This window comes from Podarcis erhardii (genome assembly GCF_964252035.2).
Source record: "Podarcis erhardii genome assembly, chromosome: 6".
NCBI classification, from domain to species: Eukaryota; Metazoa; Chordata; class Lepidosauria; order Squamata; family Lacertidae; genus Podarcis; species Podarcis erhardii.
The window spans coordinates 87,506,207-87,518,795 of record NC_138510.1 but is presented as its reverse complement, the minus strand read 5'-3'; positions in this window follow the sequence as shown (position 1 = coordinate 87,518,795).

The window sequence follows — 12,589 nt, the reverse complement described above, 5'->3', positions numbered from 1 at the left end:
CCGGAGAGCGCTGACTTTCTTCCCAAAATTCGGACTGGATAACAAATAACCCGTGAGTAGTGGAATCTGGACTTTAAAAAATTTTACCTTTTGCATTCGGCACGATCGGGGGATGTGCTAAAGGGAAGTCCGCACCCCCTCTACTTACAGACGATTTAAAGCAAGGAACGGAGAATTAAGGCGGAAAGATTACTATTTTTATGACTTTAAAGTTTTCATAAATTTGATAGAAGAAGTTTTTGTGCTGGAGAGAAAGGGAGGAACTTTGGAACTTTGTGTGTAATCCCCCCCCCCAAAAAAAACCTGGGAGTGTCCTGTTTGTGTGCCGGAGGAAAAAGTGAAAGGAGTTTGACAGCTGTCAAAGGAGCTGTCAAACGGGTGGACAAAGTTAAGAATCTTGTTATTTAATAACTCTCTGAATTAAAGGTGATACATTTGAACTGAGGTGGTTGGAAATAAAGTAGTGATAACAACAAAGTAACAGATTGTTGGAAAAGGACTACCAAGTAACTGAAAGCCCCCTAGGGGGAATTAGTGACATTACAATGGCTGCAGAGGGAAAATTACTGGCGGAGATAGAAAAAATGTTCTTTCTCGTGGGAATCCTGCAAGAGCAGAGTATGGCTATGAACAAAGCACTTACGACCTTGAATTCTAAAACAAACAACTCTGCTGAATGTATAAAGGATATGACTGATAAAAAACCTGCAGCTGAGCAGGAAGAGATGCTCTTGGAATTGACGGAGAGGAAAGAAGGAGTGCAGACACTACAAGTGGAAAACACCAATCAGGAGTCCACACTGTTAGAGTATGAGCAAGAAGACCTTTGGATTACAAATCTGCGAAAGATGAGAAAGAAGAAGAGGGAAGTCCCTGGAGTACTTGGAACATTAAAACCAAAAAGAATAAAGCAACATGATTGGGACTTCCCTCTTGAGTATGGAAAAGTAGCCGACCTTTCGCAGCAACCACTTTCAAACATTCTGGATGGAAGATTTTTTGATGTGACTCTGACTGAACTCCTTCGGGGTCCCAGGATCAACAAAAAGGACTACCAATATAATTGGCAGAGAGGGACTAACAGAGAATTAAAGGCCTCGGACGTGAGGAATCCGGGCTAAGAACTATTTTTTGTTTGTTTTTTGGACATTTGTTTGGGAAGGGACAGAAACCGGGGCAGGGAGGGGGGAGAGAATAGAATTCTAAAATGTTACGATTTGTTTATTTGGTTAATGTGACCTATAATCAATATAATAAAGGGAAAAATTTGTGGAAGGGAAGTTAGATCACAAAAAGAAATTAATGATTATAAGAGAATTGGATAAGTTGAATATAGACAAACAAAAAGAATTAAGATTAAAAGTAATATTAATATGTTTAAGAGGTTAGGTAAGAACTTGCTGAATTAATTATTGGAACTGGGATGTAAGAAGAGGGGGTGGGGGGAAGTCAATGAAAGAGGGTAAAGAAAATTAGGGTATGAAATTGTACTTGTTTGTTTTTGTCTTTTTGTGTGTGTTGTTATAAAATGTAAAAACCTAATAAAAATTATTTAAAACAAAAACAAAAAACAAAAAACTCTTTTGTTTTGCGAGTGAATGCACGGTATTAAGAAAAAGGAAACAAACTTGCAAGACAAAGGAAACAAACTTGCAAGACTTTTTTGTCTTGCGAAGCAAGCCCATAGGGAAATCCGTCTTGCGAAGCAACTCAAAAAACGAAAAACTCTTTCGTTTTGCGAGTTTTTCGTCTTTCGAGGCATTCATCTTGCGAGGTACCACTGTACTGTATTTCCTTGGTGGTGAGAGAGGTTGGGGGTGGCCTAGGGTGTGGTTGGTTGTCTTTGGTTGGCTGTAGTGAGAATTGTTTTTGTGTGAGAGTGGGGTATGTGTATGTGTGTTTTTGGATCAGGTTAGCCAGATTGATTCGTATGCTGTCGGCAGGTTCTTGTTGTTGTCTTGTTGGACTGTGTATGTGATAAAGGGAAACCATACCAGGGTGAAGGCGTCTTCTTCTGTTTATCTCAGTTTCAGTTTATTGGTTAGTTTGTTTGTTTTTTCTAATAAGGCTGTTTCCCATACTATTTGGTACCATTGGTCCATACTTACTCCTGACAGGTCTCTCCGGTGTCTGGCTATGATGCTTCTGGCTGTTGCGAGTAGGCGGCTTATGAGCTCTTTATGATGTGTGTGGGCATTATTATCTTGGAATATGTTTAGTAGGGCCAGCTCTGGGGTGACTTCTAATACTTGCTTAGTTATTTTGCATATTTCTTGTATGAAGTGACGCTGACACAAAACCCCACACATACAATAAGTAGAAGAATAGAAGTACTGACAGATGACCCGACCCCACTCACTATTCCCCCTGCCCCTCTTTTCTTCCTAACCTAACACTGTATGTAACACTAATGTCTCACAACAAAAGAAACTGATCTGTAGAAAACGCAACTTGAAAAAAGAGACAATCCAAGTATTTTTGTAAACTAAGAAATCTCTTAGAGCCAGTGTGGTGTAGTGGTTAAGAGCGGTAGTCTCGTAATCTGGGGAACCGGGTTCGCTTCCCCGCTCCCCCACATGCAGCTGCTGGGTGACCTTGGGCCAGTCACACTTCTCTGAAGTCTCTCAGCCCCACTCACCTCACAGAGTGTTTGTTGTGGGGGAGGAAGGGAAAAGAGAATGTTAGCTGCTTTGAGCCTCCTTCGGGTAGTGATAAAGCAGGATATCAAATCCAAACTCTTCTTCTTCTCTTCTTCTCTCTCTCTCTCTCTCTCTCTCTCTCTCTCTCCCTCCCTCTCTCTCTCTCTCACACACACACAGTGGCGGAGGAACCCTCCGTCACCCTGGGTGGGATGCCAAGGGGCAGGGTGAACCGCCCGGTGACACATGAGCAATGCCCGTACAGACTGCGAACATGTGGCAGCCCATATGGTCACCACGCGAGTGGTAGCCTGTACAGACGCCCGTACGGATGCTGTGCGCATGCAGACCATGCACACGCGGCAGCCCGTACAGATGTCGTGCGGACGTGGCACGAGCGGCACCCACACTGACTGTGTGCTTGCGTGCCCTCCGCTGCTCTACAGCTGGGGGAGGCAGTGGGCCATCTTGTCACCCCCCAGGGCAGTGCGCGGGGCACCCCGCCCCCTCCACCCCCCTTCGTATGCCCCTGCACACAAACACATATCCAGTACTTTGAATTGGGCCCAGAAACTACCGTATTTTTTGCTCTATAAGACTCACTTTTCCCGTCCTAAAAAGTAAGGGGAAATGTGTGTGCATCTTATGGAGCGAATGCAGGCTGTGCAGCTATCACAGAAGCCAGAACAGCAAGAGGGATTGCTGCTTTCACTGCGCAGCGATCCCTCTTGCTGTTCTGGCTTCTGAGATTCAGAATATTTTTGTTCTTGTTTTCCTCCTCCAAAAACTAGGTGCGTCTTGTGATCTGGTGCGTCTTATAGAGCGAAAAATACGGTAATTGGCAGCCAGTGCAGTCAGGGCAGGACAGGCATTCCAAATACCACTTCTACTCTTGCAAGACTTTTCCTTCTCTGCAAGGATGTGTGTGTGTTTGTGTGTGCAAGCATGCATGCATTCATGCATTCATGCAGGGGGATACTTCGAGCTGCTTGATTATGGGGGGGGGGATTAAAATAATTTTCACTGTATTGATTGAGGGTTTTTTTCTCTTTAAATTCAATTTACACTCTTGTAAATGAGTATAGGATTTCAGGCAAATGTGCAAATCATTTTTTCTAGATGAACAGCACAGGTTTGAATCTGACTTGATAACATCACATTAGTCAGCAATAGAACAGTAGCATACCCTCCAATATTAACTGGTGAAAATAGGGACATCCTTTTCAATAATAATAATAATAATAATAATAATAATAATATCCCACCCATCTGAATGCGTTGCCCCAGCCACTCTTGGCTGCTTCCAATATACATAAAAACATTTTTAAAATTAACATTAAAAAACCTTCCCTGTACAGAGCTGCCCTCAGATGTCTTCTAAAGGTTGTGTTGTTGCTTATGTTGGCTCAGGGGTTGCATAACCTCAGTGCTTTTTTCGGGGGGGGGCAGGGGTACACATACCCCTAAACATTTTGTGAATCTTTGTACTTTTGTCCATTTACTCTGTTTATTTCCCCAGATTTGAACTATAAAATGGTGATTTTCTACAAAGTGAGAGTACCCCTAAACATTTTTTTTTTAGAAAAAAGCACTGCATAACTCCATACCCTCCAACATTTCTCCAATGAAAATAGGAATGTCCTAAGGAAAAGTGGAACATTCTGGGATCAAATCAGAAACCGGGACAGCTTCTGTAAATCTGGGACTGTCCCTGGAAAATAAGGACACTTGAAGGGCCTGCAGTGGCTACAAGAAAACGCTCCCTTGCAATTTAAGCTTAAATCTGCATAGGCAAGAAAAATCCTCTTGCTGAGAACCATGTCCCACTACAACAAGAGCTAAAACACTTGGTCATCTAATGCACCAAGCCAGCTGAAGCCCCAAAGCCATGGTTGGCTGCCCATCAGAGCCTTGACAAACCTGATCTACTTCAATACTTCCCTGTACATGCAACCGCGTATTGTTCACAACAACTCATCCCACATCCAAATTCCCTCCGTCACTTGTCCTTAACACCTCCTGGTTCCTTTAATAAGTTGGCAAGGTGGTTTTATATCAGAAGAACAAAAGGCCCACAGTTGCCCTCCTGCCCAGGTAAAAAGGCAATTCCCATGCTTACGCTGCTTGTGATATGTACCACTGCTCACAGCTGTGGTTTTTTTGTTTTTTCCTGGCCCCAGCTGAAAGAACAAGACTTTGGGAACAAGTTCTGTATCAACCCAGCCTCCCTCCATTCTTCCCAAATCATGAAAGGAAAGATTGGAGCGCTCGAGCCAGCAACTGGCAAGTTCAGAGTCCATCACTCAGGTAAACTGTGTAAAGGAATATGCTACAGGGACAATGTTGGCTGCCGCACACTCAGTTCATTTGCTGCCAAAAAACGTATAACCGCAACGAGAAGAAAATGTAGTTGGAATTTTAGTGCTTAAGAGTTCTTAACACGTCCTCCTTCGGGCCCAGAACATCAGGTTCACAAAACTTAGCTCTGAAAAATATTGAAATGAGCAAAGCGTGATGTTCATTTCTGAAATTCTGCATGAGGCTTGGGAGAGGGAACGTAAGGGAGAAATTAGCTCGTTTAGCTTACCCGTTTGGCTGTGCTGTTACCTTGTGTCAGGGAAGTTTGAGTGGGTTTCAATTTTTGAAAAAAGATCGTTTGCACTGCAGCAACCTGCTAAAGCATAAAATTGGTAAAGTATATAGAATTGGCTGAAAAATACTGGCTGTGTAGAAATAATACGTCTAGACAAAAAAGGGGGGGAAAGAACCTTCAGCACTGACACACTCTTTTGAATCACAGCCAGTGCAATCATTACAGCCAAGTTGATTTTCAACTGTCAGTTTATCAGTTTCCTGCTAGAATCTTCCTAAACTGAAAATATAGCTTTTGGTCACAACCAGATGACACCATGCAAATTGCCTCTGCTCTCAGCCAGCTAATTCATCACGCCACATCTGTTTAAAGGAAATAATGTTTATATTGCAGAAACCCCACAGAAAGTGTTGAAATTGGGGGCTGTTTCACCCAACGGAATGCACCATGACTTTTACATTTTGCTGGCAGAAAAATGAGTCAGTCAAATGAGCTGTGTGTTCAACAACGAGCCAAGCTGAAATGTCTCAGAAGACATTTTAGTGAGAAAATTTCCGAGGTTTTCGTCATTCATTCTCACCCCCCCCCAAAAAGGGCCACTCCACAAATATTTTCTCTAGATGTTCCCCACCATTTTGGGGTCGTAACTGTCACCCCTCTCCCATGCACACATACACACGGTGGCTTGGAATGATTCTAGATTTGAGGCATTGTGGAGATTGCAACATGGTGGCCAGGTTTGCCAACATAGTTGCTACTGCTGCTGCTTGGAGCACCTTTAGGGAAATCGGGTCCTCCCTTAAAGAGGGCACAGGTGAGACCTGGCAACCAAACCCTGCGTTGTGGGTGGGTATGATTGGATACCCACAATACCCAATTGATAGGTCCCTTGATGCAGGGTTTAATCAGGCCAATGGGATGCAGGCTAAACGGATCAAGGGACCTATATATACCCATGCACGTCACCCAGAGCTTCCTCTTTCAGTGCATGCATCGGAACACCTGCCCACCTCTCCCTACTTTTAGGGCTGTGCACTTGACCTTACTATGCCGTCATGTGTCTGTCGTTGGGACAGGGGCACGGCAGGAATTTTCCCCACTTGGCTGATTGGCTGGTGCCATTTGGGTTTCTCCTGCTGCATAGCAAATCACCACAACTTGTAAGGTTGTGGATATGCTCTGATTCAGGTGATAGGGATGGGGGAACGCTCTCGCCATCCCTATGTGAAGGGTATTCCGTTAAAGGAATCCAGGGACTCAATGGTTTGGTCAACCCTGTGAGGGGGTTGTGCCCATGCCTGAGTCCAGGGGGACATCTGGGTGGTGGACATAGCCTGTTCCCAGCTTTCTGCCTATCCGGGTATTCACCCTAGGCTGACCTATGCTGGTGCCCTGGGTCAGCGCTACCTGCAACAGTGCAGGGAGCTAGTTGAACCAGAGCCTATGCAACCACTCACTTGCTGTAATCAGTAAAGTTGTGGCTTAAATTCTACCAAAAGCCAAACCAAAATCTGAGTCTTGTCTGAATTTATTTAAGGGGGAGGTTTAAAGGTCTGAACACGCAAAAGAAATAAGCTGTGCTAGTGCCACTGTTAATCGTGAACCCCATGCCCAATAAACTATTGAAGACCCTTTCCTCCCTCTGAGGAAATGTGGTGATTTCTCTGCCCTCAAAGAGGAGGGAAAATTTTGAGAGGCCATGTGCTCAGCTACTGCCTGCTGAACTTTTCTGCCTTTTCTCTAGATCTAGATCTATCTATCCCTCTATCATCTACATATTTGTGTCATTTCCTAATATTTTATTATACTGAGCATGATTCAAAGGACAACCAAAGGCAAGGCTTTGTAGTTGCTTCATAAATGGCGAGGGCCCGTTTCTAATGGTATTTCTGGCAACATAAATTACTGTCAGGGGAACCTACACTCTTAATTAAACTGTTCCTTGAAAAAGTTAACTTTACAACACATGAGGGGTGTTGGTCTGGGGTCTGGGGAATGGTTTCCAAAGATGTGACAGAGGGTTAGGAAACGCAACCTCACTCCCCACATGACTGTAATCACATGAGGGGTATTGTCCAAACTGGGCTTTGTTGAAGGACCCACTTCAGAATATAGACACATACCCCTGTTGCAATGGAGGGGTAGCCAAAGCGGTGTCCCTCCTGATGGTCTTGACTACAACTCCCATCAGCCCCCCTCATCATGTCCAATTATCAGGGATGTTGAGAGTTGTAGTCCAACAGCATCTTGAGGGTACCACACGGGCTGCTTTTGCTGTAATCCATTTGCTTGGCAGAAGATTCTTCCCCCACACGGATGCGGGTGGCACTGTAGTCTAAACCACTGAGCTTCTTGGGTTTCCTGATCAGAAGGTTGGCGGTTCGAATCCCTGTGACGGGGTGAACTCCCATTGCTCTGTCCCAGCCTCTGCCAACCTAGCAGCTTGAAAGCACGCCAGTACAAGTAGATAAATGGGTACTGTTGTGGCAGGAAGGTAAATGGCATTTCCGTGCGCTCTGGTTTCTGTCACAGTGTTCTGTTGCACCAGAAGCTGTTTAATCACATAACCCGGAAAGCTGTCTTTAGACAAACACTGGCTCCCTCAGCCTGAAAGCGAGATAAGCGCCGCAACCCCAAAGTCGCCTTTGACTGGACTTAACCGGCCAGGGGTCCTTTACCTTTACCTCTTCCCCCATAGCTAGAGCAGCATGTGATATCAGTCCTCCACTGATAGAGCTGTGTATGTGATTACTCGATTGGGGTGAATGCTTTCCCTAAATATAAAATATTTAAATATAATATAATATAAAATATAAAAAGGGGAGAATTATGCTATTCAGGGTATTGTACGTATAGGTCTCTCTGTGTGGTATTCGTTTCCGTACGTTCCTTTAGATTATGGTTACCAGACGTCCCTGTTTCCTGGGGACAGTCCCTGGATTTACAAATCTGTCCCCGGACAAAATCCATCCCCGGAATGTCCCTGGATTTCATTTAATGTCCCCAGATTTATATTTTAAGTGTTGTAGATTTATTAGTAGGGAATGAATGTTTTGTGATTGGTTCAGCGGCACAAGACACATCATATGGGGACTTCCAGCGAGGCAAAATGGCGGGCACCACGGCAGCGAGCAGCAAGCAGCTCCTGAAGCCAACCAGAGCCAACTGCACTACCAGGGTGGCTCCAGGCTACTGAGACTGCTGCCGCCACTGCTGCTGCCGAGGGGGAACCAGGGACGCCTGGCACATCAACTGGGGGAACCACTGACCACCCCTGCGCGACCGAAATTGAGCCAGGAGCAAGAGTGCCCAGCCACCCCACCGACTGCCCAGCGGTGCTCCAGGGCCAGTATAAACCATGGAACCGACGCAGGGAGAAACAGGAGAGGAGAAGGAGAAGGAAGAGAGAGAAAAAGGAAGGAGAAAAAAGAGGGGAGCCCCGACCTTGCTGCACCACCGCTGCTGCCGCCGCCGCTGAAGAGGAGAGGTAGAAGAGTACCGGGAGGGCAAGAACACGTGGCCGAGCCCAGGCCCGACCTGAGCCTACTCCACAGCGGCCAGCGCTCCAAGACATCAGGCCAGGGCCCAGAGGAAGGCTGCGCGATAGAGGAGACCACAGAAGAGAAGATATTACCCCACCCGGGAAGAATGGCAGATGAAGGTGATGGAGCTCATGGAGCTGGCGGAAATGACTGGCAGAATCCGAGACCAGGGAGAAGAGTCGGTAGAAGAAGATTGGAAGAAATTTAAAGACTATCTACAGAAATATTGTAAAATTAAGGAATGTTAGAAGGATGTTGGAATGAAGTTATGTGGTTTTAGCAGTAATGTTATAAAGGAGTATTTAAAGATGGATTATTAACAGGTGAGAATGTAAAGTTATAATATATTAAGATAAATTATTAAGATAAAAGTAAAAATGGAAAAGATTTGCTGAAATAACTAATTGAACTAGAATACAAAAAAGGGAGGTGTGAGGAGGTCAGGGAAACAAGCAAATGAAAGTTAAGATATCGAAAGGTTGACTTGTTTTTAATTGTTTTTACTTTTTTGTATTTTGTATTTTTTGTTTCTTTCTCTTTTCTCTGTTTTTATTCTAGTAACTTTTTTTGAAATTTTAATAAATATTATTTTAAAAAAACAGAAGAGAAGATATTACTTCTTAATTACTTTTTTTTAAAAAAAATACTTTTTTAATAACGTTTTCTCTCTCTCTCTCTTTTTTTAAAAAAAAGTGTCCCCAGATTCTTTGGAGGGAAATCTGGTAACCTTACTTTAGATGCAAGATGAAGGGGAGGGATGAGTCTGCATCCACTGATCTATAATGTAAAGGGTATAGCCAGTCAAGAGAATGACTGAACTGGAGGATTCAGGGTAAATTGTTGAAGGAAGCCCCTATTCATACCATTTCCATGAAGCAACTCAGGATCTTACTCTGACAGTGCATTACAATTTTGCCCTCATAATAGAAAATGAATAGCAATAGAGTCAAATAAACATTTTGCTACAGCTTAACAGATCTTTTAAGGCCATCATATTCCCAATTGAAATGTGATTTACAGTATTGATATTTTTCACCTTGCCAAAGATCTCTAAAAAGAAATAGACTTTTTTTTTGCTGGGACAAACTGTACCAATTATCTGATTGTCCGCAACTGACACATTTATTTTATTTTCCCCCCTCCAAGTCCAATCTGATAGCCTGTAAACTATAAAAGTGACTGGGAGTGTAATCAAAGGCTATTTCTGTAAATCACTCAATGACAATCTGGGAGCAATTTTCAGATACTCTTGGGAACAATCCCCCACCCTTCCTGTAATGGAGGAGACAGAAAATGGAAGTCACCATTTCTAAAATGCAGTATAAGTGCTGAGCTCAGAGCCTAGCATCACAAATCATTAATCCTTATTAGAACAACAAACTTCAACCGGTAAAGCTGCAATACGATTCCCATTTATGTGGGAGAAAGCCACATTGAGCTCAGTAGGGTTTACTTCTGAGAAGCCATATATGGGATTACATTGTAATTTAATCAACTAAAGCTGGTGGTGATTAAGCAGTAAAGGTCCATTTCAATCCCTGAGGCCAAATGTTATTTAGTGGAGGGGGAACTTCAGAGTAGGAAGGGCTGGGATAGTATTCTTTGGCTTCATTTCCATCTCTTCTGTATAGCCTGGCTTGTCCCAGAACGTTCCCCAATGCCTAAGAAACCCAGCCCTCTCTTCCTGACACCATTGTCTCAGCCATGCATTGACATTACAGAGCTGTTCATCCCTGTTCATCCACCAAGGAATGGCTCCTTCTTAAGGGTACGATTCACAGCAACATGCTCCTTCCCAAAGACTTCCATTCTCCCTGACAGTAAGGGAGCTAATACCACAGGAATGGAAGCAGGGGCATCTTACCCATAGAGGCTAGTGGCGCGGGGCGCCAGGGCACCAAGTTCTGGAGGATGCCAGGGAAGAGGCGGAGGCTGGACGTGGCACCTCCCAGCATCAGCTCACTGCCCTTGCCTGCCTCCGCCATTCCACACCGAAGCAGCACTGCACCCAGAGCCTCCATCTGCCGTGGCCACTGCAACACGAAGCGGCCAGCCTCCGCCTCTTCCCCGTCAGAGGAGCTGCCCTCCAGCCACTGCCCACCTCCTCCAGCCCCACCGGCAGTACTGTCCTCCCTAAAAAACTGTGGAGTGAGCTTTGCACCATGGTGCTGGATATGCTTAAAATGGTCCTGAGTGGAAGAAGAAGAAGAGTTTGGATTTGATATCCCGCTTTATCACTACCCGAAGGAGTCTCAAAGCGGCTAACATTCTCCTTTCCCTTTCTCCCCCACAATAAACACTCTGTGAGGTGAGTGAGGCTGAGAGACTTCAGAGAAGTGTGACTGGCCCAAGGTCACCCAGCAGCTGCAGGTGGAGGAGCGGAGACGCGAAGCTGGTTCCCCAGATTACGAGTCTATCGCTCTTAACCACTACACCACACTGACCACACTGGAAGACAACTGTAGCATCCTTATAGGTTTTATCCGTCAACCCCTCTGCCTCTCTTAGCTTTTCCAGGTCCACCACCCCAAAGGAATAAACATGTTCAAAGAAAACATGTTTTCCCCTCAGACACATCCATGATTTTTGTCCAACATGGAGCTAGAACAAAACAGTTGGGAAGCCCCCTCCCACCCTGGTTGGTAGCCTACTGGAATAATTGTGTTTGTAGTTTAACTTGCTTTATCGAGAGTGTTGACTCTCTTTAGCTCAAGGAAAGGTGGGGTTAGTGTGCCTACTCTATTCTGAGGCAATTGATATAATAGGGAATTATGAGGGAATTGGTATGAGGAGTCCTACGATGGATGGCAGCCTGTGCTTCTGAAATTGTAGGTTATCTTGTACTTTTCTAGCCCTTCCTGGAGGGACAGGACTTGCTAGTCACAATCCACACACTGGTCATCTCCTGTCTGGACTATTGTAATGTGCAATATTAAGGGATTCCCTTAAAACAGGGGTCAGCAAACTTTTTCAGCAGGGGGCCAGTCCACTGTCCATCAGACCTTGTGGGGAGCCAGACTATATTTTTTTTTTGGGGGGGGGGGAAATGAACGAATTTCTATGCCTCACAAATAACCCAGAGATGTGTTTTATATACAGTGGTACCTCAGGTTACATACGCTTCAGGTTACATACGTTTCAGGTTACAGACTCTGCTAACCCAGAAATAGTGCTTCAGGTTAAGAACTTTGCTTCAGGATGAGAACAGAAATCGTGCTCCAGCAGCGCGGCGGCAGCAGGAGGCCCTATTAGCTAAAGTGGTGCTTCAGGTTAAGAACAGTTTCAGGTTAAGAACTGACCCCCGGAACGAATTAAGTACTTAACCTGAGGTACCACTGGAAAAGCACATATTCTACTCTTGTAAAAACACCAGGCAGGCCCCACAAATAACCCAGAGATGCATTTTAAATAAAAGTACGCATTCTACTCACGTAAAAACACACTGATTCCTGGACCATCTGCAGGCCAGACTTAGAAGGCGATTAGACCAGATCTGGCCCCCGGGCTTTAGTTTGCCTACCCATGCCTTAAAATATGATTGGAAGCTGTAACATGGGAAGAATGCAGCCGCCAAAATACTTATAGACATGACTGGGAGGACTCATGCAACGCCTGTTCTGAGAGGACTGCACTGGTTGCCTAATGGTTTCCAGCCCAATTCAAGCTCTTGTCTTTAACATAAAGGTAAAGGGACCCCTGACCATTAGGTCCAGTCACGGACGACTCTGGGGTTGCGGCGCTCATCTTGCTTTATTGGTCAAGGGAGCCATCATACAGCTTCCAGGCCATGTGGCCAGCATGATTAAGCCGCTTCT